We start from the raw sequence: 26,695 nt of genomic DNA on the forward strand, positions 1-26,695 counted from the left end.
TTTATTTTTAACATCTCATGCAATATAGGTTTACGGCCCTATTCTACGGGACGATTATCATTTGCATAATCGTTAACGATAAGCAATCTCAAACGGCCGCTATGGCGAACGACCTGAAATCGTTCACCCATTTACACGGAACGATGATCATTACTTATCGGTCTTGCGGTCGTCTTGTCGTCGCTATTGCATTTGTCGCTACAGCGAATGACTGAACGACATCTTATTCAATGTGAACAATTTGCGAACGAGCAACGATAAAAATAGGTCCAAGTCTCATTGAGCGATCAACGATTTCTCTTTCATAGATTAATCGTTAACTGCTATTCAACCAAACGATTATCGCTTAGTTCCAAACGATTTAACGATTATCCCAACGATAATCGTCCCAAGAAATAGGGCCCTTAGGCTTCATTACATTTTCCCCCTATGTTTATATATATATGTTGGGAAAACTCCCCATGATTGTTAACTTGTTCATGATTGTTAACATGTTCATACCAGTCTGTTGTCAGATAGGAGTGTCTTTTTGTACTCTGTCTAGCTACTATAGAAGACTACACTATTCCATACTTCAGGATATTGTTTGAGTATGAAACTGGGAAGATACGCTTCACATAACTTCTGGATTCACGTTGGTAACTATCAGTTGCCCGCCAATGATCACAATATATTAGGGGATCTGTTTTCTACTCTGAAGAGACTAATTTTGACATACCATCAGTATGCATGTATGTATTCTGAAGAAAGAATTGATTTTAAAAGAAATGTGTGCAGTCTCTCTGTCATATTCTTTTTTAAGGGTACATTCACACATACAGTGTTTGCAGTGGAATACTATTAAAGTCTATGGCACCCTATTCTTGCACCGAATATTCATTCCGTTGCGAGAATAAATAGTGACATAGCCTTGTTCAAGTTAATAATTTAACTGCTGTGATGTTAAAAATAATAAAAACACCATGCTTATCTGTCCGCTTTCCTCGGTACCCTCCTGCTCGCCTCTTCAGGTTCCCTGTTCAGTGACAGCCCGCTCAGCCAATCACTGCGCTGTCCCACAGCTGTGAGAAAGGAGTGCCATAGACTTTAAAAGTCATAAAAATAGTTGTGAAATTCGCAGCAATGGGGTACATGTGAATGCATGGAATCTTTCTAATTTTAGATGTGATACACTTTGCCAGCACAGAATATATATTCCATATATGCCATCTATTGTATATATTGCAAACTAATCTCGAGATGCATTGTTATGTGTTTGTGACCCTGCAATTTAAACAGCATGCCTGTGTTTCATATGTTTTTGCAAATTAACCTTCTATAATTTCATAGATAGTACCAAGAAACTTTTTTTTTCTAAACTAAATTGTAATTTAACTAGTTATTAAAACAATAAAAACTAATTCAGGCCTGGTTAAAGAATGCATAAAGTCATAACAATCCCATTTCTATAAGTCTCAGATGGTGTAACAGCTGAAAACCAGGATCATCCAGAACCACTAGGCATAATCAGATTCACAGTGTTAAGGCCATGCAGTGTTCAATCAGATTTTAGTACATTTTTGGTAGGTAGCAGTCAGTCGAATTTTAACTGTAAGACAAGCTGGGTCATTAGCTGTACAGCAGATGGATTAGTACACCAGAGAGGCATTAACTGTGTCCTAAAACAACAGGAATACAGTGAGTTCTGAGAAGTTCAGCAGTTATGAATGTCACACTTACAAAGCTGGGACTATCATCATTTCACCATATGGCAAAATTGGATCATTGGGGGATCGGATCATCTTGGCGACCCGTACCAGGAGGTAGAAGAATATGTAATGGGCTCACTCCTTCTTACATACCTATTTATTTCTTTATTTGTCTCCTTTGTGATCATATTGATTACTTTAAAATTATACTGTGCTATTGTACCTATTTTATGGTTTTATGTTGCTAAATATTTCTTATTTGGACCTTCTATTCTCGGCAATTTCGTTCTTCACTGAAATGTCTAATTTTGTATTATTGTATAGTTCAATAGAAAGTATTGAATTACAGGAATTCTTATTTGGCTATGTTCACACAACGTCTTTTGAGCTCCGTTTGAAATCACGTCCGTTATTTTGAGTTTAAAATAACGGTCGTTATTTAGCTGCCTGGCCTTCCCTTAGTGCAATGACGGGTGTTTGTACATTATTCTAGTTTGGGATACTAATTGGCCTTTGGGTGCAGCTTTTAAAGTCCATTGAATTTAATAGTAAAAATGGAGAAAGAACGGTGGAAAAAGAAAAACTGTGTGTGAACAACTAATAAAAAACGTCCGCTGTTTGCAAAAGACGTCCGAAAATAATGATCATGTTCATTATTTTGACGTCCGTGGTAAAAACGTCCGTTATTCAATACATTGTGTGCATTGGACTTACGTCTTCCCATTGACTTCAATGCATTGCCATTGCAGTCAGTTAAATCGCGGCAAAAACGGACATTACTTATTAGCTACTATTGGTCCTGTTGGAAATGTTTTATTTTCAGTCTGACACAGTGCTCTCTGCTGACATCCCTGGCCGAGACAGAAACTGCCCAGAGCAGGAGAGGTTTTCTATGGGGTTTCATATAATTCCTGTCTCTGCCAGAGATGTCAGCAGAGAGCATTGTGTCAGACTGAAAATAAAAAGTTTCCTGCAGGACATATAGCAGCTGATAAGTATGGGAAGACTGGAGATTCTTTTTAATAGAAGTAAATAACAAATCTATTTAACTTTCTGATATTAGTTGATTTGAAAGAAAAAGATTTTCGCTGGACAACCCCTTTAAATTCAATGGACTTTTCAGTTTAGACACACTCAAAGGGCAATTAGTAACCCCAAACTAAAATAATGTGCAAACACCAGTCACTGCACTAAGAGGAGGCTAGGCTGCTAAATGATGTCTGTTATTTTTAGGCTCAAAATGATGGACATCATTTTAAACGGAGCTGAAAAAAACATTGTGTGAACATAGCCCTTATCAGCTGCTGTATGCTCTGCAGGACGTTGTGTATTCTCTCCTATCTAAAATGGTGCTCTCTGTGACAGGAAGCCCCACAAGCCTGACAGGTCACACAAAAGAGAGTGCGGCTCCGACAGAATGGCCGGTGTTTCACGTTGTGTGGACATGGCCTTACAGAACATACATGAGACTACAGTACTGGTCAGACACAGTCACACCAAAATATACAATAATTACATCCATGGACTCACAGTTAATGTCTTCTGTAATCATACGTGTTTTTTCCCCTCATCTTCTCCATTCTGCCAAGGCTTTATTCAGCCAAAACTCTTCTCTGCGAGGTTTGGTGTCCAAACATCTTAGGTTTGTCACTGTTTTATTATCTTTCTCACCTTCTGAACATAATCGTTTCATAGTAGTACTATAATAATGCCATCCTTCTATTAGCCCTAGTACTGTACCAAGCCAAACAGTAATATTGCCATTCAGTGCCACTAAAAGAATTACTGCCAGGGCAGCCACCAGGAATATATAACTGTGTTCAGCTAGTGCACCTGACAGTAATTAGTGACACATACAGCTAACCAACAATAATGGTGCCAAGAATTTGCATAAAACTGCACCAAAAAGATAACTGTAAAATAGCCAAAAAAAGAAGACGTGGGAACAAAGCATAATAATGCCCACATAGTGCCTCCTATAATTATAAGAAAGGCAAAGGTCCTCCATATTGTCTCCACGTGTTCCCTAAAATGCCCTTAAAAGTAACATAGCCACCAAGCAGAGTGCCGAACCCAGTGTAACAAAGGAAACAAAAACTAGGAATATTCTTACCTTAACCTGTTGCCATGTCCCACTCATGAGTACAGGATACTGGCATCTTCTGGATCTGTAGCCTAAGGGGTCTGCATGGATAGCACAGATGGGTGTGCCATTGTCATTGTGCCTGCCTATGCTGGAGGACCACTTTTTCAACAGCCACGAGCCCAGTGACACCCTAACTCCACTGCAGTTTTCAGGCTGGTCTACTATATAATTACTACTAAAGTAAAACGGAGGCATGTGAAAAAATGAAAATTTTCACTTTCACCTCACATTGTTTCACATTTGTTCCCATCACCAGTGGGGTCAATTTGCTCACTGCACCCCTTGTTAGATTCCTTGAGGGGTATAGTTTTCAGAATGGGGTCACTTGTGGGGGGTTTCCAGTGTTTTGGCAGCATGAGGGCTCTGTAAATGCGACATGGCCCTTGAAATCCTTTACAGTGAAATTCAGCTTCGTAAGGCCAATTGGCGCTCCTTCCCTTTGGAGGCTCGTCCTGCGCCCGCTTGGCACTTTATGTCCACATGTGGGGTATTTCCGCACTCGGGAGAAACTGCGCTACACATTTTGTGTTTTTTTTTCTTTTATCCCCTAGTAAAAAGGAAAAATTGAAGGCTAGAACAACGTTTTAGTGTAAAATTTTTTTATTTTTCCTTTTTCACACTACATTGTTCTGAAAATCTGTGAAGCACCTGTGGGGTACAAATGCTCACAGAACAGCAGGTGTTTCAGGGTGTGTGAACATGGCCTTACAGAACATACATGAGACTACAGTACTGGTCAGACACAGTCACACCAAAATATACAATAATTACATCCATGGACTCACAGTTAATGTCTTCTGTAATCATATATGTTTTTTCCCCTCATCTTCTCCATTCTGCCAAGGCTTTTTTCAGCCACAACTCTTCTCTGCGAGGTTTGTTGACACATACAGTTACCCTGACAATAATGGTGCCAAGAATTTGAATTAAACTACCAAGTTTTTGCACCAAAAAGACGACTGTGAAACACCAAAAAAAAGACGACGTGGGAACAAAGCCTAATAATGCCCACATAGTGCCTCCTATAATAATAAGAACGGCAAAGGTCCTCCATATTGTCTCCACGTGCCCTTTAAAGTAACAAAGCCACCAAGCAGAGTGCCGAACCCAGTGTAACAAAGGAAACAAAAACTAGGAATATTCTTACCTTAACCTGTTGCCATGTCCCACTCATGAGTACAGGATACTGGCATCTTCTGGATCTGTAGCCTAAGGGGTCTGCATGGATAGCACAGATGGGTGTGCCATTGTCATTGTGCCTGCCTATGCTGAAGGACCACCTTTTCAACAGCCACGAGCCCAGTGACACCCTAACTCCACTGCAGTTTTCAGGTTGGTCTACTATATAATTATTACTAAAGTAAAACGGAGGCATGTTACTAAATATAATACTTTCTGAAACCTTTAGAGATGAATAGGTGATGTGTTACTATATACAGTGTATATATATATATATATATATATATATATGCTGTTTAATACCAGGAGGTTATAAATGTGGTGCAGCTGGTAATTGTTTCTCCCATACCCTTCTAGAACACTTACAATACAGAGATAGGGGGGCATTTATTAAGTCCGGCGTTTTTTACGCCGGACTTGTAAATGCCCCCGCAGCTCCGGCGCTACAGGGATTTATGTAGAGGCGGACTGCCTCTACATAAATCCCGTGCACGCCGGTGCGCACCGCCGAAAACCTACGCCAGCTGAGGACTGGAGTAGGTTTTCGGCGTACATTTGGGCGGAACGGATGGTAAATCGCGCGGACTCTGAGTCCGCGCCCTCCGTTCCACCCACTACACGCCCCCTTTCCGCCCCCCTGGCGTACTCGGCGGAAAGTGCCGATTTGCGAATATTTTATTCGCAGATCGGCCATTTGCGTATAAAAAAATACGCAAATCGTCACTTTCCGACGAAAATCATCCGTTCGCCGGATGATACATGTGGCCCACAGTGTCTCTTCTGCTTCCATGATATAATCCTATGAAAGGGACCCAGTATTTGTTTCCCATGTCACAGCACTCTTGGTCTTTGAGAGTGTCCCGCTGTTTTGAAGGTTGTCTTCTATAGTAGCTGTTATACAACCCATGGTCCAGTACATCCAAACTTGCAATAAAATTCCTACTAAATTCAAATGATTTATTCTCCTAACAGAATTAACCAGTTGCCCATTACATATATTTGTGGACTACTTTGCTTATAACAAGGTATATTCATAATTCATAGGTTCAAATAAAATATAAAATACATCTCTGCCCTCTGTGGAGAATTTGCTTTTATTGTGTGTACTTTTGAAGATTACACTAAAAGTCACTTTCTGACACTGTGCAGTTTACAGTCTAACACACACAAGCCATTATCCATAGCAAACAATGGGGGAAATTTGGCATTCAGTTTCTCCAAAGCTTTTACTGACATATACCCAGTTGTCTATTGTCTCTTTGCATTGCAGATAATATTATCTCTATATCATGTCTTTCAAACACAATAGCAAATGGGTCCTGCTGACATGAAGCTACTATACAATTTTGCAAGCACAGGAAGGATGATTTATCCAAACTGCTGCAGCATGCAATTTATTTGTTGAAAGAATAAATACATTCAATGCGGAATCTTCATAGGCTTCTAAATAAACATGAAGAGAGAGCAGCGCCAGAGCTATCCCTCCTGTGAAGTCTAGGATTTTTTTTTTAAGGGAAAAATGTTAATACTTCTAAATCTACTTGTTAATCTCATTACCAGATGGGATCCAGTACTTATCTTGATGAACCATGAGCCTTGCAAGAAAACATAGTTAAAGACAATTATTTGTGTTGCTATAAATAATTAAAATGAATCTATGAGCAGGTTAAACTATCTCGAAATAGATAGATTCTAAGGCTATGTTCACACACATTAAAAAAAAATATATGGCTGTAAATTTAAGTAAAAATAAAACAATGTGTAAACAGGTGGAAAAAAGACTGCCGTCCGATTTCCTATTGACGTCAATTAATACATTATAACATTGAAAGTACAACCATATTTTAACCTTTATTTTATTTTACAGTGTATGAACATAGCCTAATAGGGCAGGGGAAAGGATAGCTGATAAAACATAGATTCACACAAGATGTGTATGCTGGCACTGTTTTAGGAAACTTCTCGGCCGAGAAGGAGCGTTTTATACGTTAAACGGCCGTCGCTCTGTTTATTTGTGGATAGTACCTGCTATTGATGCCTTCTATGTCCAAATAAAGCATCTTTTAACTGATTTTGGTGAGCTGCCGCACTTCATCTTATCCTTTTGTGCAAAGATAGCTGATAAAACATTTGTTATTAGGCGCGATGCACTGTAAATATAAAAAAAATACTTTTATTGATATGTAAATGAGTGCCTTTGGTGCACTTTGGGCTGTCGCTTAGCACTCAGAACATAATTCTGCCCTCCTGCCGGCCTTTGCAGAATGCCTATTAATGAATATTCGGCTGGTGCTCTGCTATGACATCACTCCCCTCTAGGCCACTGTTTATTGCAGAACACCAGCTAAATAGTCATTCTGCAGGGCCAGTGGATGGGTGTGGTAAATGACTGCCCCCAGTGTACCAAATGCCTACATATTAAAGTTAAGGCTGGGTTCACACTACGTTTTTGCAATCCGTTTTTTTTTCATCCATTTTTTTCAAAAAGGATGAAAGGCTATGTTCACACAACGTTTTATCAGCTCTGTTTAAAATAACGTCTGTTATTTTGAGGCTAAAATGATTCCATATTTCTTTCGTCTACTGTGTCATTCTATGCCTGCAAAAACAGCTACATAGTTGATAAGGTTTGAAAAAGAGTCCATCAAGTTTAGCGTATAAATCTATTGCATTGATCCAGAGGAAGCTAAAACTTTATGAGCCAGATGACGATTGCCCTATAACTAGTGAAGAAAATCCTTTTATACGGATACAATTATGTAGATAGATTTAGTATAGATGGCGTTATAACAATGACTGGCATCCATGAGTATGTATTGTGATCACTTTCAATTGTTTGTATTCCCTTTAAAGCCCTAGTTGATGCAAGTAACATGTAATAAACCACTCACTAGGGCTGGGGCTTCAAACACCTGTGTCTGGAAACACCATGTGGCAGACGCAGTCCTTGTTATCCACTAATGCTCTATGTCATGCTTTAATTTCAATATGTCTTAATAAAATATAAAGCTTTTACCAAATATTTTGGTGCCAGATCCTTGGATTTTCTACTGATTGTTTATACTCGTGAATGATTGTTTGGTAGTAAATGGACCAATAGTATGATAATTCCCCATATCTATCATGCTAGGGCCTCTATATAAGTCCCCATCTATATAATATACCGCATGGACCAGTTAGATTATAGATGCATTTTAGAAAATGGTTCAACCTTTTGTGATCACTGTAATTGTTATATGACACGCATGAGAAGATTTTAAAAGCAATCTATTGTACTTAAATACAGTAGATGTTTCTCCCAACACGATATGTGCAATTTATTTTACAAAGTGAATCTGTAACTATGAATAACAAAACACTTTATTGTTGAGCAGACAATTTCTTTTCCGATAATCACGTTCTGTCATATAAGAGTTTATATGGTATTTACTGCAGTACATTGATGTTATTGAATTACGGCCAGAAATCCAATTGATAATCTCTGTACCAACAATTACTGATTATTTGTCATCTGAGAACCAGCCAGAAGGGGCCTCCATTATCCAGCGAAGCAGTAATCATTTATGCTTCAGAGGCTTCTACATCTATTTATCTCTTTCACTCATGGAAATGTTAGGCACACATATTCACCCACATATGGGCAATAATAAGACAATACGTGTATTTATTTCTTTATATGCTCTATCTATCTTTACAGCCCTAATGCTCCAAATAGTAATATATCTCATGTAGTTTTATGGTTTTACCTTCCAAGCAAAATATGCACCTACACACAATGCTTATTTCATATTAGACTGCATTTCTTGGATGAATCCTTCTTTAGCTTTTTTTGCATAAAAGAATGATACAGTAAATAATTGCAACATATTACCCAGCTGTACTTAATACTAATAATAAATGCATGTAAGGCATGTCATGTTTCTGCATTACATTGAAGGTTTATAATGGAATACCTCCAAAAAGGTATTCTGACATACAGTGGTGTACTCATAGCAGGCTTATTGACTTTAGGGGTTTTCCAATCTTGTATCATTATCCGCTATGGGAAAGGGGATAACTATCTGATAGAGTAAAGTCCAACATCTATTTCCGCAGCTTCCATACAGAATAAATAGAGAGGTGCATACATGATTTGGTGCTTCATTTAACAGAAGACTTGAGTCCCTGTTCACAAGATTGGGGGGGGGGGCGCTCAGTGGCCAGAGCCCCTGGAATCAGATGGTTATCCCTTATCCTGTGGAGATAACTTTACCAGATGGGTAGAAACCCCTTTATTGTATTATGCACAATCTAGTAATAACTACATCTGGTCTGTTTCCCAACAAATACTTTTATTCAGTGGGACTTAAAAGTGTTGTCTGCCACGCTATAGAGCATTACAAAAAAAAAAGTATGTGTTTGGGAAAAAAAACCTAACATAATCACTAGTTCAGGCTACATTTAGTCTGTTAAATTGAATGGGCCTGCTGGAGATTCACCACTATACAGTATATGTCACAATACCTTTTTAAAGATATCCCAGCATGTACCTCTAACATAGCACAGAAACATGATGTGAATGATATGAGTATATGAATCTGGGACAATTTTTATAGCAGCATCTATAATTTAAAATGGCAAGGGCTATTACATTGTTTAAAAGTATATGATACCATACGTGACATACCTGCATTGCAAGTAATAAGGTCTGTGTGGTTCACGACATACCAAATGATATCATAATATAGGCACAAAAAATATATAGCTTCATTGTTTTGTCTCTACTGTGCGCCACCTAGCATCCCTCATATTTGTCCGTTCTATCACTCTTGTACAGATTTTCATCACTAGTGTTACAAAAGGTCAAATCCCCTTATAGCCTGTGAATGTGTGTATTGTACCAGGATGTCTGCATGAGTGGAGTGACACGGAACAGCTTGTACTTGCTCCCAAAGAGCACATAAAATGAGAGTGTGTTTGTATCTACAGGGAATAGGATGCTCTGGAGCCTCCCCAATGACAGAAAAGAGACTCCAATATACATTTTATCATCTCTCCAAAACATTGAGGGAATCCATTCTGCAATTAGCTTTGAATTATCGCCATATGGAATATGTAGCTGCAGAGTCTATCATTAACTCTTGGCATTGTTCACACACGACATACTAATTGCATAATCATAATGACAAGGTTTGTTATACACAAGATGCTGCCTGTTTCGAGAAGCTGATATCTTACATGTGTGGTCATTGATAAATACACAGAAGAGAAGAAAAGTGTCCCTTCTTACAACAACACAGGGTTCTTATGTAGGAGGATGCCCATTACAAAGCACCAGGGTCCTTCAATACAAAATACATAAAAATGCATCTGGGGAACAGTCACCCTAATGCAGTGCTATTACATACACTTGTAATGGTACATTTAGTGTTAATTCTCTTTAATAGAAAAATAATAGTAACAGGTGTACTGTATACCATTGACCAAAGAATATTCCAATAAATAATAATGTTTTACTCATGAAGACAACTACTATCCATTTAGGTACTATCCATTTAGCACTATTGATGTCATAGGATGATCTATCTGTTCAGTTGAAAAATAAATATTCATAATTATACAATGAGTGCAATGTGTTTCGAGCTTAAAGGGGTACTCCAGCGTGGGGGCACTTTTGCCCTGGGACCAGTGGACGTCTTTTCCCTCGGCCACCTCGACCCCCAGGACAAACGTGCCCCCACGCTGGAGTACCCCTTTAAATAGTTTTTATTCACATCATGATGTGATCAAGAACTCTTTAAGCTTGAAATGTCTTGGATTTGGATACAAATATGAATCTTTATTTTTGTAATTTGCTTTGAAAGATTTTTGAATAACGGAAGATTAAGCTGATCCAAGCACTGGAAGGTATTTGTATTGATTTTTTTTGCCACTGATCCATGACAAACAATTTAGTCATGAGTCTCAAAACACGGGACTAGCTAGATATCCCTCCAGGGAAGGACCTAGCAAAGGGATGGCTCCTGAACAAAGACCAACAAAACCACCATATTGTGGCCAGTGGTCCCTTCAGTCGTTATCCAGCTTAATTACGAGTGTAATGATTTGACCAGGGAAATACCAAGGCCAGGTATCCATCCACAAACAGCTGTTTTGGGGTGTTACCCCTCATCAGTGTGAAGCAGCTGACATTCTCTTCTTTGGTTGGTCTCCCTGAGATCAGTGATCTGTTTGCCGTTTTTTCTATTAACGTTATTTTTTGGGTTGGTGTGATGCTATATTATTTCCTTTAATATTTTCAATTCACATTGGACCCTGTTCTCTTTGGGACAATCAAATTTTTGTGTTGCAAACGCACAGATTATAACACAGTTTTATTACGAAGCCATGTAACTGGTTGGTGTGTTATGGAAATGTGGTAGGAATCTTCAGGTACCTGGAAGAGCAGACATAAGAGAATCTACAGTCTTCATGCAGGTGTTTCTAACCACTGAGCCCCAGTGCAGTCCATTATTAATCCTGTCTGATAAATAATTCTGTACCTATAAACCGGAACATTTGTGATAATGTACTATTACAGAGTTATAAGAGTAGTAATGCAGAAACTCCAATGTACTGTTGTAGTGGTAAAGCTGTTATACATGGATGTACAATGCATTCTCCCAGATTGTATTCAAGGCGACAGCATGTGTTTCTTCAGAGATAAGAATGTGCCCTATTTGCTCATATATCAGTAGCAGACACAGAGGGAATGATGTCATTGTTGGCATACAACATACTGCAAATATAGGAATAATGGGAAATCCTGGGCTAATCTGTGTTGTTTGTTTCCCACAATGAAAATGACTTGGTCACATAGTATCATCATTTACTGCGTTTATGTGCATCTGACTTATTTCACAATCAGAATTATCAGTTGGATGCTAGAGGGTTGTATTCTACAGCAGTGATACAGCACATCGGTGTTTTTTTCTCATTTGAAGGTGTTTCTGGGGGAAAAAATGTTCAGATCATCTGGATTTTGTAAATGATTCTTCTGTTTATAAAAATCTTTCCATTACTTATTAATTGCTGGATGCTTCAGAGGAAGTCATGTAGCTCTTTCCATTCAGACTTACCACATCTGTCTGTGTAAGTAACTGTCCTGAACAGGAGAGGTTTGCTACAGGGATTTACCTCCCCTCCAGACAGTTCCTGACACTTCCCTTTAAAAAAATATATATGTACTGTATATATAGATTTACAAATCTGTGTAACTTTTTGGCACTAGTTAAAGAAGTCCAGCGTTTTCTAAAAGCCGGCAGCCTGCAGGGGGAGGAGTAAAATTGATTTCAAAGAACAACTTACCACTCCCCATGACCAGGGTGAGTGGTGGAACTGGCCTCGGGACCCCCGCCAGTCTCTGGGATATCTGGGGTGTCCACATCATGACCCGACTGATGGACTGGCCACTCAGCCAATCAGTACCAGGGTGGTATGCCGATCCAGTCACTGATTGGCTGGCCGACCAGTCCTTCAGCCAGGATGGGCATTTTCCCCCAAGTTGTGATGATGCCACTACTCGGGGGGAAAATGCCTGTCCCCGCTGATGGACTGGTCACCCAGCCAATCAGTGACTGACCGAAAATGACTGCCCGCAGGGATCCCACGCCCAGTCACCACAGGCATGGGTAGAGGTAAGTTGTTACTTGAAAATTAATTTCCCCTCTTCCCCCTGCAGTCTGCTGGCTTTTACAAAACACAGGACTATGAAAACAATGTTTTTTTTTTCTTTGTAGAATTCCTTTAACTACCAGCATGCTTAGCCTAAGTCTATTGATGGCAGTATTTGACTGGTATTCCCTACAGCATATCTTTATACTGTCTCTAATGCCATTCGGCAGAAATACTATATATAGACAATGACATATAAGCAGGGAAAAGATCAAGGTTATTGTACAAACTTAGGTATTATGTGTATAACAATGAACATTTACAGCTCTTTTATTAATAATTATTGATTTTAGCGAAAGGCTTGTAATGCTTTTTAATTCAGCAGAAAATAGATCATTGTAAGTGATCCAACAATCCAGTTTATGTTAAGGGACCCAAAATCTAAGAAACCATATGATGTAAATGCTGCCATGTTGTGTTGTGGACCCTTGTGGAATCACCCTAATGGGGAGCATTTAGTCCGAGTGTCTAGGGCAGCACAAACATACACAAAGCATGCCCAGAAATCTCTCTCATACTAGTGAATAGGGGAGGTCCAGTTTACTGTGCCTATGGGGCTTACTTTAAAGGGGTTATCCAGAGCTACAAAAACATGGCCACTTTCCCCCCCTACTGTTGTCTCCAGTTTGGGTGGGGTTTTGAAACTCAGTTCCATTGAAGTAAATGGAGCTTAATTGCAAACCGCACCTGAACTGGAGAAAACAGTAGGGGGAAAAGTGGCCATGTTTTTGTAGCACTGGATAACCCCTTTAAAGCTCAACTCTAAATGGTATTAAAAGCAGTTCATGCACAATGACAGCCCCCATAAGAATGCAATAAAATAAATAAAGGAAATGCAGTAAGAAAATAGTTACAGATCAGAAACATGTTTCAGTGTTCATCTCTAATCATAAAAAAATCTAGGGGACATAGTCATTTTAAGGACTGCTAAACTCTAAAATTAGAACTTTAAAACATGGACCATGTCCTTCACACTCCATGGTAAGACAGAACATTCTTAGAAGTTTAAAAAAAGTATTAGTGGCATCATTCACACTGCCCTGTATCGTCAACCATCTAAACAGTACTGCTTTGTACTACAAAACTCAACTTCCTGGACCATAATATCATAGCTGCTGCAGAAGTGTAAAAGTCTATATGGAGGACATGTATAACACAGTTCAGTTCACACTACCATCAGTTCTACACTATACTGATTGACACGATTTCTGTATTGTCTCTTTAAAAGGAAGGGGGATTCTTCTCAGAAAACACATTTATTCTGCTTGACTTATTAGTAGGCCTTGTTTAGTTTAGTTTATTTCTGTGTGGCATCTTATTGTATTGTTGGTAACATTATTGTCACCGTTTATTAATTCTCACAGGAGACACTGTACCCGCACTAACAGTCACTTACTGCCATTTGACTAGTCTTAGCATTGACCTATTTCTAGCGTGTATCTCTTCAGGCTTATGCTAAGGTACTGTACATGCCCTGCTCAGTCGAGCACACTTTGCTGATGGTTCCTTCAACTCTACTTCGCTTTTAAAGTGCATCAACATTGCAACATATTTATCTTGCTATAGAACTGTAAGAACAATACATGTGTGCTGGATCCAGGTACAGCTAGTACACAACTCCTGTCTGACCCTGTCCATCTCTTATGCTGTATACTGTAGCTGCACTTGGCTGTTGGCAGCTATAAATAAACAAAACTCATTTTCCCTTTATTGTTCACACCTCATTGAGTCCTTGATAAAACATGGTTGTAAACATAGTAAGCACTATACTACAAACAGGAAAAAGACAACTGGCTTTGCATTTTAGAAGTTCCATTATTTTCATATGTGTTTTGCATACTGTAGGGAAAAAGATATTGTGATTATGTGAATAACAAAAAAGTTGGGCCTTGTGCACTAGCATATTGCATACGTCATTGATTTAGACCCAAGGATGGGTTTTGGAACAGCTGCCCTAACTTTACAGACCAGGATTCAATCCCATCCTTGGCTCAAGCTTTGTGTGTGTTTTTTACCAGTGGTGGTACCATGGGTCCCGGGCTTTTCACAAAATTTGCCTCCCCCCTCCCAATTCCATATCTATAGCTCCCAGTGTTCTCAGTAATCCCAGTGTAAACCAAAAAATGAGGACTATGCATATATAACAATATAAATACAGGGTGCACAAATACATGACATGTGAACTATGTAGCATATAAGAAGATGACAGATATGTCATGTAGAATGATGTAGAGAGAATAACTCAAACAATATCTTTATTAAGACTCCACAAATTTAATACAACTGACAAAAAAAGACTGAAAGCACTTAAGAACATGTAAATATCAAGGGACCGTTAAGGATAAAACGGCCCTGCACCTGGTGCAGGCATTGCGGGACAAATTTATACCTACTCAGGAGGGGTATGAATACATTTCATCCCCACCCTACCAGTACTGAATGCAATTCCATCCTGAGCTTAAAGGGGTTATCTGGCACTTAAAATGTTGTATATAGGGCTGCCCTGATATAAAACAATTAATAATAAACATCTTATCCGCTTGAAATCCCACCTTTTTTAATCAGTGTGAACGGGCCCTTTCCTTTTCATGCTCCCGACATATCTGAGACAAACTTGTCTCAGTAGTGACATTCCACTCAGCCAATCACTGACTGAGACGGGCCAGTGATTGGCTGAGCAGGCAGTCACTGCCTAGACGAGTTCTGGGAACCCGGAGACTCCACAGGAGGGCACAGGGGAGCATGAAGAGGTGAGAATAAGATCTTTGTTATGTGTTATATAAGGGCAGCAAGAGGACCCCTTTGAACTTTGTGAAAGGCTTTGCTAATCCAATATATGACTTTGTCCCAACCTGGGCTCAAGCTGTGGGAAAGCCTTACTGATCTAACAGTACAGGATTCAATCCCATTATGGACCGAATCTGATTCCATCCTTGGCTCAAGCTTTCCTAATCCTGAAAGCAATGAATCCAAGTAGTGGAAATGGCTCTTCTGATCCCACATAATATAATCCAACCCTGTCTCTTAGCTGTGAAATCCATGAAAATAGCTGTTATATGTGGCTATTATCAACATCTATTCCCTATTAGACCTAAAAGAACCTCATTGAAAACCTTCCACAGAGAGCCCTTTGAAACTACTATATATTTAAAATGTATGTGTATGAGTTTTTCAGCAATATGGTAAAGGTCAAGACTTGAAGGGTTACAGCGGATTGTAAATGCTGTTTGTCAAATATATTGACATATATAGGACATTATTTGACTGTAGTGCTTTCATGTAGAACATAAACTATCATTTTTGTACATTGAGCAGGTGCCATAAAGATATTTGACATCAGGAAATATAAATCTAAAGTGCCCTTTTTTTTACAATGTCCTTTTAGTGTTGGTTAATATTCCCATTGTTTATATTTTAATCCACTTTCAGCCTTGTTATCATCACTATGGGTATTGATCCAAACAATAGAAGTGCACTCTTTCAGATCCCTTAGGTACCCTTAGGTTTAGCTCAAGAGTATTATTATCAACTCATGAGTGAAGGCTCCGGTGTAATTACATGTTGGTAGCATGACTTGGGGTTAGGTTACGACCTGACACTTATAATATTATAAGTCAACGTTAAGTAATAAAACAACACCAACATTTGGCCGTACACGCATTAGAAATGTGCTGATTTTAAACTTTAATAATGCATTTGCTTGCTTTCATTTTAGTACTCATTTAAAATGAATACAGTACATATCCAAACCATGTCTGTGTTTTATTCTTACATTAGAAAATCACTTATATTAGCTGTGTGTTTTAGGAAAGCAAATAGCATTAATAGATTTGAATCTGGTGCTACCTTTTGAAAAGTGAAGGCAAATTCATTTGACCATGGCCAACTGTACTCATAGTCAGCAGATATTTTGCTCGTAACCCCCTATTTATAAAATAATAATAATAATAATAATAATAATAATAATTAATAATAATATAGAGCTGCACATTGTTCAGCAGAATTCATCACCCACAGGAGAAATGTAACATGCCCAATCTTTCTTCACTCTTATGCCTCCATACACTTTAGATAAGTGTTCAATCCTACTAAAACTAACTTTAAGGGATTCCCTTAACTAGAAATAAAGGCAGATACTATTACTAGGAACATTAAAAGGAATCAAATGCCATTAGACGTGAAGCAGAAAAAATACCAGTGCCCATAGAGGGAGTTAGGCTGCATTCACACGTTCAGTGATTTTCCCGGTCCGTGATTGTGGTCCGGCAGCTACCTCCGTGATCCGTGCAAAACAGTCCATTTTGCATCCGTTTTGTATCCGTGTCTGTTTTTTTTTCACGGATCTGTCTTACAGCATTTTAAATTACATTGATTACATCACATCCGTGTTTTTCACGGATGAACACGGATGTCACATCCGTGTACATCTGTGAAAAGCACGGATCTCATTGATTTCTATGGGGAATCCTTTCCGTGCATCCGTTCCGAGTAATGACATGTCCTATTTTTTAACTGAACGGATCCGTGAAATCACGGAACATCTGAATAGCCCCATAGAAAGCAATGGGCTGTAAAATTGTCCGTGCGCACGGATCCGTGAGCATGGACAACTTCCCGGAACGTGTGAATGCAGCCTTACCCAAACGTCCAGCAACATCACTGCTGCCAGACCAAGTCCGCTGGCTCTGGGTCACACCAGCTCACAGACACCTCATTGCAGCAAAAATCGTCACCACACACACCGATATACCAGTGTTAGCAGATAGAAGAGCTTATCTTGTGCTCCCAGCCAGCAGACTGAGGGGAGCTAAGGACTGACCTTCAGGCTAAGGCTGCACAATGAATTTGGGATTGCAATTGCAAAATGATAGGTGCCAAAAATATTTCCTTGATGAATTTTTGGTTGCAGATCACAAGTTGCATGCAACTTTGCTTTCAAACACCTCAAAGTGACAACTTGCTTGCAACTTCTTTGCGACTCGGCTCTTTGGTTAGCAGCCAACTATAATAAAGTTGTGCAAAGGATTTGTGTAGCCCCAGCCTTATGCACACCTAAATGTAGGCGGAGTGCTGAAATCAAGGCCAAAAATAACAGGGGGCGGAATACCAAAATGCAATCCCTTCTCAGCCTTTTGGCTAAGATCAAGTGTAGTATCTGTTCTCATGAGTGTAATATCTGATACGTCCCCTATCTGGGGACCATATATTACATGGATTTTTAGAACAGGGAGATGGAAAAAAAAGCTTGCTCTGTCCTCTCCAGGCACTGACCTGGTATTGCAGTGCTTCCACAAAAAAATGCCCTTCCATGGAGAGGGAAAAAAGGACACACATCCGTATGCCATTTACTGATTCGCTCATCTCAGCAAAATCAAAACCAACATCGGGTGTGATCAGAATGTATACTAACCTGATGTAAGTTTGCATTTTGAGGAGAAGAGGTGGATCAGTGTATAATGTTTAGATGTGCAGCCACGTCTTTCTTTCTCTCTCTCTTTATATATTTATTTCTGCTTACCTTTTTTGGGATCCCATCACATATCTATGCTACAACTGTCTCTGCAGTTAGATACCATTGCAGCATTGCCACGGTCCTAGTATGTTTCTGAAAACCACAATAAATCCTTGATGGTTCCACAAAGCACAATGGTGGCTCAGGGGTTAGCACTGTCGCCATGCAGTGCTTTGGTTACATCAAGGATGACATCTGCGAAGAGTTTGTATCTGTTTTCCCTGTTGTTTGCATGGGCTTCCGCCCGGTACTTCAGAATTTGGAATTTAGATGCACGAGTGTTAATGTGGACAGGGATTTCAGTGATGACATGCTATCTAAAATGCTGCAGAATAAGTTGCCGCAATACAAGTAAAGTAAAGGATTAACAATACTTCAACTGAAAGTGTCACTGTCGCCACTTACTTGAAATCCAGGTCCAGTCTCCAGAAGGCAGATTTTCTGACTTGTGCTGGTTAAAAAAAAGAGACTAAACACTGTCCCGGCCAGTACAGAGAGTCACGGCTCAATGTGTCCATCAATCACATCACTGCCATGAGTTCTCAGATGACCTAGGAAACGCAGGACTTCCTGTTTATAATCTCTTGTTTTTAAAGACTAAACACAGGAAGTCCCGTATGATCCTCCATGATAACAAAAATACATAAATAAATTATAATGTAAATTGCAAACATGCTTTATATCACTTCAATTGTCAATTAAGGTTTTGAAAATTTTAACAACAGTGATACTTTAAGTCTTAAGATACCCATACACCTTCAATTTAATTATCATTAAGTCGTTAGTTTTCTCTCCCGTCTGGCCCCTGTCATCCCCATACACAGGAACGTTCAACATGGGCGGGGGGGGGGGGGGGGGGGGGGTTAAGCTGCAGCCATATATCACACCCGGTCCCTATCTTCACTGACATCATCTGTCTGTGGATGATCTGAAGAGTTCCATATGCCCTATATCAAGTAGTGGGTAAGGCAGACAAAGGTTGAAGGTGTATGGGGACCTATAGAACCAGTTTCCATGACTAGAGACTAAAACTAATGTTACTACAATAGTGTACGTTACTTCTCCATATGTTGCATAATCTTATGGATAAATCCCATTAGCGGGAAGTATAACAACTACTGCTAATTTCCCCTATTAGAAATGTATTCAGTATTTGTGCTACAGCTGTCACTGGAGTAAGATACCAGCTTCTATAATAAGCAGAGACTTACTAAAATGAATAATCCTGTAGTGCATGTTACGTAGGTTTCTATATGTTGTATAAGTCTAAGCATTGCTTAGATTTCTTTCTTCACATGTTCGATTTAATCAAAATGTATTTAGTTAGCACCATGGCTACAATAGTAGCCTTTATATCTGTCACCTTAATAATCCAATGCAGTATTTCCCAATAAACTAAGATTAGTGGAGGGTTCACTGCAGCGTGAGATAAGGTGAATCACAGCAGGTAGGATCATACAAAGAACTGAACCTATATATTTAGAGATAGCAACTTTCATGGCTCGAGACTTTCATATTTCAGGCTAGTCGGGTGGTAAGAAAGATGCATGCCTAGTGAGCATGGTCTGTGCAGCAGGTCACAGCACAATAGATATATAAAGGTGATGTGCCATCCTTAATAAAGCCTAGCTTGTATCAGAGCAGTAGCAGATGAGTGGACACTGATTGTATTTTCTACACTTGCTCACATTGCCCTAGTAATTGGGTGGGCTAGTCCTGTGATCCGTGAAAGTGATTTTGCTTGTTGTTGTTTTCATCCAGTAGATATGACCTAGCCTTTTACTTTATGCAACTCAACATGAACTGTTTCTTGACCTTTGCTTAGTTTTTAAGGTTTTATTATCCTTGTCTGGATATCTCTATGTATTTATTTTGTCTTAGAATATTCAGATATCCAGTGAGTGTACAAAGAATTATTCTTTACCACAGCAAGATAACTACAATTTAAATCTGAATCGCCACCATGCAACACCACAACCCCCCCCCCCCCCTCCCCCCAGCAGGCAGGACATCTTACTCCAATCTTACTCTCCCTGTTATAGGGGATTTAAAGGAGAAGTCAATTATTTTTTAATATGTTATTACTTATGGAAAGTTAGACAAATTTCTAATGTACATTAATTATGGGAAATGCACATTTACTGCTATTTCCCTTAATTTAGTAGATCATGGAGACTTTAGATTCTCTGAAATACCGTGACGTCACAAACCGAGGGTGTAATTACAATGCAGTGTCCAGCAGGGGCCCACTATATATAGAAGTCAATGAGTACCATTGACTTCTATATAGTGCGCCCCTGCTGAACACTCCATTGGAATTACAATGGATGTGTATGTGAATGTAATATACAGTATGTTTTTGATTGAATACATTTATGGAATAGTTTGGGGAGCAAGTGTCCTTGCTCCCTAAAGTAATCCATAAATGTATTTAACCAGTACATTTGGAGGGCACCGAGCAGGGAGGATCTACCTCTTCCCTTCCTCCCCGCTCGGCGCTGCTGCTGCCACATATGCACAATACTACTCCCCTATTATCTGCTCATATTATGAGCAGATAATGGGGGAGTAGTACCTGTGCTATCCCCATAACGAATGCCGCCGCCGCACAGCTGCTTCTTACAAGGGCTTTAGCATGCCCCCTCCGCTGCTCCCCCTCCTCCTCCTCCCAGCTAACAAGTTCTTACTATCGCCGCCGCTCACTGCCTCTCTCCGCCGCCGCTGGCCGCCGCTCACCGCCTCTCTCCACCGCCGCTCACCGCCGCCGCTGGGCGCCGCTCACTGCCTCTCTCCGCCGCTCACTGCCGCCTCTCTCTGCTCGCACATACCGCTTCCCGGTCCGCACTGCATGCAGATCGGTACGGGAAGCGGTATGTGCGAGCAGAGAGAGGCGGCGGAGAAAGGCAGTGAGCGGTGGCCAGCGGCAGCAGAGAGGGGCAGTGAGCGATGGCCAGCGGCGGCGGAGAGGCAGTGAGCGGCAGCGGAGAGAGGCAGTGAGCGGCGGCCACCGGCGGCAGAGAGAGCCGGTGAGCAGCGGCCAGCGGTGGCGGAGATAGGCACTGAGCGGCGGTGATTGGCGGCGATAGTAAGAACTTGTTAGCTGGGAGGAGGAGGGGGAGCGGCGGAGGGGGCATGCTGAAGCCCTTGTAACAAGCAGCTATGCGGCGGCGTTCGTTATGGGGATAGCACAGGTACTACTCCCCCATTATCTGCTCATAATATGAGCATATAATGGGGGAGTAGTACTGTGCATATGTGGCAGCAGCAGCAGCACCGAGCAGGGAGGGAGGGGGGATTTGAATTAAAATTTAAAATGCCACCAATACAAGCTTATTGGCACATAGTAATTATGACTGTGACGGCTTTTTTGTTACATTTTAGTAAACTAGGGTTTAAAAATAATTGTCAAATACAGTGATATTTGATTAACTTAGATTAAGAGCGTTTTTGTTTAAAAGCTCACAGTTTTTCAAAATTGTAACTTGGTTTAAGAGCATTGCTTTGGTTTAAGAGCTCCCTGTACTGGGGGAGTGGGGGAGGGGCATGGTCTGCACAGGGTGGCATACAGCACAGTACTCCTACCCAGGAAGTCTCCCTTACCTTCCAAATCATAGCAGATCCACTTCAGGCTGGGGCTTGCATCAGGGGACAGCACTGTGGGGGTAATCTCTTCATAGCTGTAACCCCTCTCTCCCAGACAGAGAGCGCTGCTACACTGTGCCAACATCTGCCCTGCTCATTCCTTCATGCTCCCTGCAGTCTCTGTCATTCCTTGTGTTTCCCATTATGGGGATCTGCATCTCCATCCTGTATCTACAAACTGATGCTGTGTTTTCATGTTTATGCACATAGTATACATTATACTCCACATGCTGATTGCTATACTGCACAGTAACTTATAATTTAACATATCCAGCTGTTTCTAAATCTTTGTTTCATTTGTTTAACATGTTATTCAGCATTTTAAAAAATCACTATTTTTGGGGTGTAGAACCAATTGTCTGCATTTCAGTGATTTCTTATGGTAAGTTTTGCTTTGGTTTAAGAGTGGATTTGGATTACAAACACGGTCCCGGATTGAATTATGCTCGTAATCCAAGGCACCACTGTACAGCCAAAATGACTGTGGTGTCAGAGGACATGTCTATTGAGAAAGCTAGTCGATGTAAAGGCTTTAAAATCAATAAAAACTGTAAACTGCAACATAACTTTACAGCTGCAGTTAACTGGTGTTCACAGGTCTGAGCGTATTTAATCAAAATTCAAGTGACTTACAGTGCAATACATGTGTGTTCCTCTGGGTGTTAAAAAAAAACCTTTCCTGAAGCTGAATGTTGACATAGAGAAGGATTGATTGTTTTAATTGTATATTTCTCTAAGCTATGTGGTATATAACTATTGACTCTTTACACAAAGCAATTATTATTTCTTGTTGGTTGATTCTAAGCATTTGTAGTAATAATTGCCCAATGTAAATGCATAAAACTATCTAACTAAAAAGGTTAGACAGAACTTGTCATCTGAAAAATGAGAACCAAAGTGCTAACTGTGTTACGTAGCTATTTGGGAATGGTTGCATATATTACATTTTATTTAGCTTCCTTACTTACAATCTGTTAAAAATGCTGTTTCATGCTGCGCTGACCTAAAACAATAAAAACCCCATAGTATAATGCATTGTATCAGCTTCATTTAAATAGCACTTTATTATGTTACACCAAAGATTCTTTGACCAGAGTTATGCTATTTTGAATGAATATATTCCAATTTTGAAGGGATATATTTTGAAGGAATAGATTTATAGATTTCAATTAATTTTTTTTTGCTAAAAAAAATATTAGAAAATGGGTTATTGGAAAATGAATCACTGGACTTTTCTCAGTTTCTTCAGCCTGGAGTATTCAAGTATTCTGTTCCCTGTAGGACAGTCTAGTGGCATCAATAATACAAGAGATTTTTTTAGGGGAGAAATACAGTATGAACACAGCTTTACTGCCCCATTCTCCATGTAGACGCTGAACAGTGATTTAACTCAATGCATACATAAAATCTACTATCATATTAGTTGTAATAATACGTTTCAGCTTCCTATACTTAGCTTACCATATGCATGAGTCTGCATGGATATTAGATTGCCATACATCAAGGCATTGCTACTGTGTTTCTATAGGCATTAGGGGATATGAAGTCATCTAGTCTTCTTCTTCTGTGCTTTGGCATATTAAATCCTAACACTAGTCTGTGCTGTTTCCAAAGCAGACATAAGATGACTCCCAGCAAGGGGAATGCACATGTCTTCCATTTCCTTTTCATAAAGCTTCATTCATCAGATCTCTTAGGTACAGACTGCCATGTCTTTCTTCGATACCGAACATCACATGTGTTACTGTTTACCTAATTCAGTCCCTGTGCCAAATATCTGGGGAAACACCTTTCATAGACGTCTGTAATGTTTGTCACTTGGCAGGACAGGGAGATAAAGCATAGCTAACTAAGAATTATACTCACATATTTATTATACTTTACCCCTTTATTCCTGTAGCATCGACGTTAGTAGATGGTTCGGGATGCCCTATCTTAGTAAGCTGATGATACTACAAGTACCTGGAAGCTTTGCTGTGTTCATACAAGGACTTTTCAGCTACTTTCCCTAAAGGGGAACTCCGGATAGGGAAGATTATTTTCTATTAAAAGTACATTAAAAGTTATATAGATGTGCCTATATAATGTATTACCAGGCATATATGTACAGTTCTGCCATACTGGTAGTTGATTAACGTCCAGGAAGAGAAGAAAACTGGCCTCTGTGCCAATTCATATTGTCTTCTGCTCCCTCAGCTCTGCCCCCTTAGGAGACAAAGATTACATGCTTCTGTCTCACATTGTGTTTGTTTGCTGAGCACAGGCTGATGATGCAGACTTGTTAGCGTGCAGGGCATGATGTCACAGGAGGGTTGGTTGGATCTTGTCTCCTACCCCCCTTGAGTGATTCACCATCTCTGACCAGCCTCTACAGTCTACACCTGAGCAGGCAAGGAGTGACTGAAGCAGGTGGTGCAACTTCACTGTGCAAAAGTCTGTAGTGAAATTAGGGTTACATTGGAGTTTCGTTGCAGTACTGCAGCGTCTTCACAAGAATGATGTATTAACACAATTAAATAATGCTAAACGGCAGAGAGGATCAGAGCCGGCACTGCCAATCCCACCTGAACAAAAAAATGGGGTATAATATCTAATGTAAGATAATATCGGATAAAGTCCTTATTGTGGGGCTCAACTTCAAAGATAAAAGATGCTCGATCATAATACGAGAAGAAAAAATAATTATTTAAATTCAAAACGTTTATTACTTTATTCCAATATTGGTGTTACAGGTAGAGAATACAGAGTGCTGTGTGGTATTACAGGTAGAGAATACAGTGTGCTGTGCGGTGTTACAGGTAGAGAATACAGTGTACTGTGTGGTGTTACAGGTAGAGAATACAGTTTGCTGTTACAGGTAGAGAATACAGTGTACTGTGTGGTGTTACAGGTAGAGAATACAGCTTGCTGTGTGGTGTTACAGGTAGAGAATACAGCGTGCTGTGTGGTATTACAGGTAGAGAATAGAGCACGCTGTGTGGTGTTACAGGTAGAGAATACAGTGTACTGTGTGGTGTTACAGGTAGAGAATACAGAGTGCTGTGCGGTGTTACAGGTAGAGAATACAGCGTGCTGTGTGGTGTTACAGGTAGAGAATACAGCATGCTGTGTGGTGTTACAGGTAGAGAATACAGCGTGCTATGTGGTGTTACAGGTAGAGAATACAGTGTGCTGTGTGGTGTTACAGGTAGAGAATACAGCGTGCTGTGTGGTGTTACAGGTAGAGAATACAGTGTGCTGTATGGTGTTACAGGTAAAGTATATAGCGTGCTGTGTGGTATTACAGGTAGAGAATACAGCGTGCTGTGTGGTGTTACAGGTAGAGAATACAGCGTGCTGTGTGGTGTTACAGGTAGAGAATACAGCATGCTGTGTGGTATTACAGCTAGAGAATACAGTGTGCTGTGTGGTGTTACAGGTAGAGAATACAGCATGCTGTGTGGTATTACAGGTAGAGAATACAGTGTGCTGTGTGGTGTTACAGGTAGAGAATACAGCGTGCTGTGTGGTGTTACAGATAGAGAATACAGCGTGCTGTGTGGTGTTATAGGTAGAGAATACAGTGTGCTGTGTGGTGTTACAGGTAGAGAATACAGCACGATGTGTGGTGTTACAGGTAGAGAATACAGCGCGCTGTGTGGTGTAACAGGTAGAGAATACAGGGTGTGGTGTTACAGGTAGAGAATACAGCGTGCTGTGTGGTGTTACAGATAGAGAATACAGTGTGCTGTGTGGTGTTACAGGTAGAGAATACAGCGTGCTGTGTGGTGTTACAGGTAGAGAATACAGTGTGCTGTGTGGTGTTACAGGTAAAGTATACAGCATGCTGTGTGGTGTTACAGGTAGAGAATACAGCGTGCTGTGTGGTGTTACAGGTAGAGAATACAGTGTGCTGTGTGGTGTTACAGGTAGAGAATACAGCGTGCTGTGTGGTATTACAGCTAGAGAATACAGTGTGCTGTGTGGTGTTACAGGTAGAGAATACAGCGTGCTGTGTGGTATTACAGGTAGAGAATACAGTGTGCTGTGTGGTGTTACAGGTAGAGAATACAGCGTGCTGTGTGGTGTTACAGATAGAGAATACAGCGTGCTGTGTGGTGTTACAGATAGAGAATACAGTGTGCTGGGTGGTGTTACAGGTAGAGAATAGTGTGCTGTGTGGTGTTACAGGTAAAGTATACAGCGTGCTGTGTGGTGTTACAGGTAGAGAATACAGCGTGCTGTGTGGTGTTACAGGTAGAGAATACAGCGTGCTGTGTGGTATTACAGGTAAAGAATACAGAGTGCTGTGTGGTGTTAGGGCTGGTTCACTCAGAGCAAAAGCAGCTGAATTTCTGAGCTGAATCAGCGCTGAAATTTCAGCCGTTAAAATAGGTGCAGAGCTAATTTCCATTGTGTTAAATGGAAATTCTGCTCTGCAGTTCAGTGTGCTGTGAAGTGTTACAGGTAGAGAATACAGTGTGTTATGTGGTGTTACAGGTAAAGAATACAGTGTGCTGTGTGGTGTTACAGCTAGAGAATACAGTGTGCTGTGTGGTGTTACAGGTAGAGAATACTGCGTACTGTGTCGTGTTACAGGTAGAGAATACAGCAAGCTGTGTGATGTTACAGGTAGAGAATACAGTATGCTGTGTGGTGTTACAGGTAGAGAATACAGTGCGCTGTGTGTTGTTACAGGTAGAGAATACACTATGCTGTGTGGTGTTACAGGTAGAGAATACAGTGTGCTGTGTGGTGTTACAGGTAGAGAATACAGTGTGCTGTGCGGTGTTACAGGTAGAGAATACAGCGTGCTGTGTGGTGTTACAGTTAGAGAATACAGTGTGCTGTGTGGTG

The 26,695-nt window shown here is 40.2% G+C and overlaps 1 protein-coding gene and 1 non-coding gene across 2 annotated transcripts in view; both read left to right on the top strand.

Annotated features, from left to right (window-relative positions):
- The window catches only part of FRMD4A (FERM domain containing 4A), a 318,619-nt gene that overhangs the window by 31,650 nt on the left and 260,274 nt on the right, over window positions 1-26,695 (top strand). The gene's annotated exons all lie outside the window — the stretch shown is intronic.
- LOC138781858 (U2 spliceosomal RNA) lies at window positions 17,822-18,014 on the top strand. Its single transcript, XR_011361575.1, has one exon. It is a non-coding gene; the product is annotated as a U2 spliceosomal RNA (small nuclear RNA).

The sequence above is a fragment of the Dendropsophus ebraccatus genome, chromosome 1, assembly GCF_027789765.1.
Source record: "Dendropsophus ebraccatus isolate aDenEbr1 chromosome 1, aDenEbr1.pat, whole genome shotgun sequence".
In the NCBI taxonomy this organism is placed as follows: Eukaryota; Metazoa; Chordata; class Amphibia; order Anura; family Hylidae; genus Dendropsophus; species Dendropsophus ebraccatus.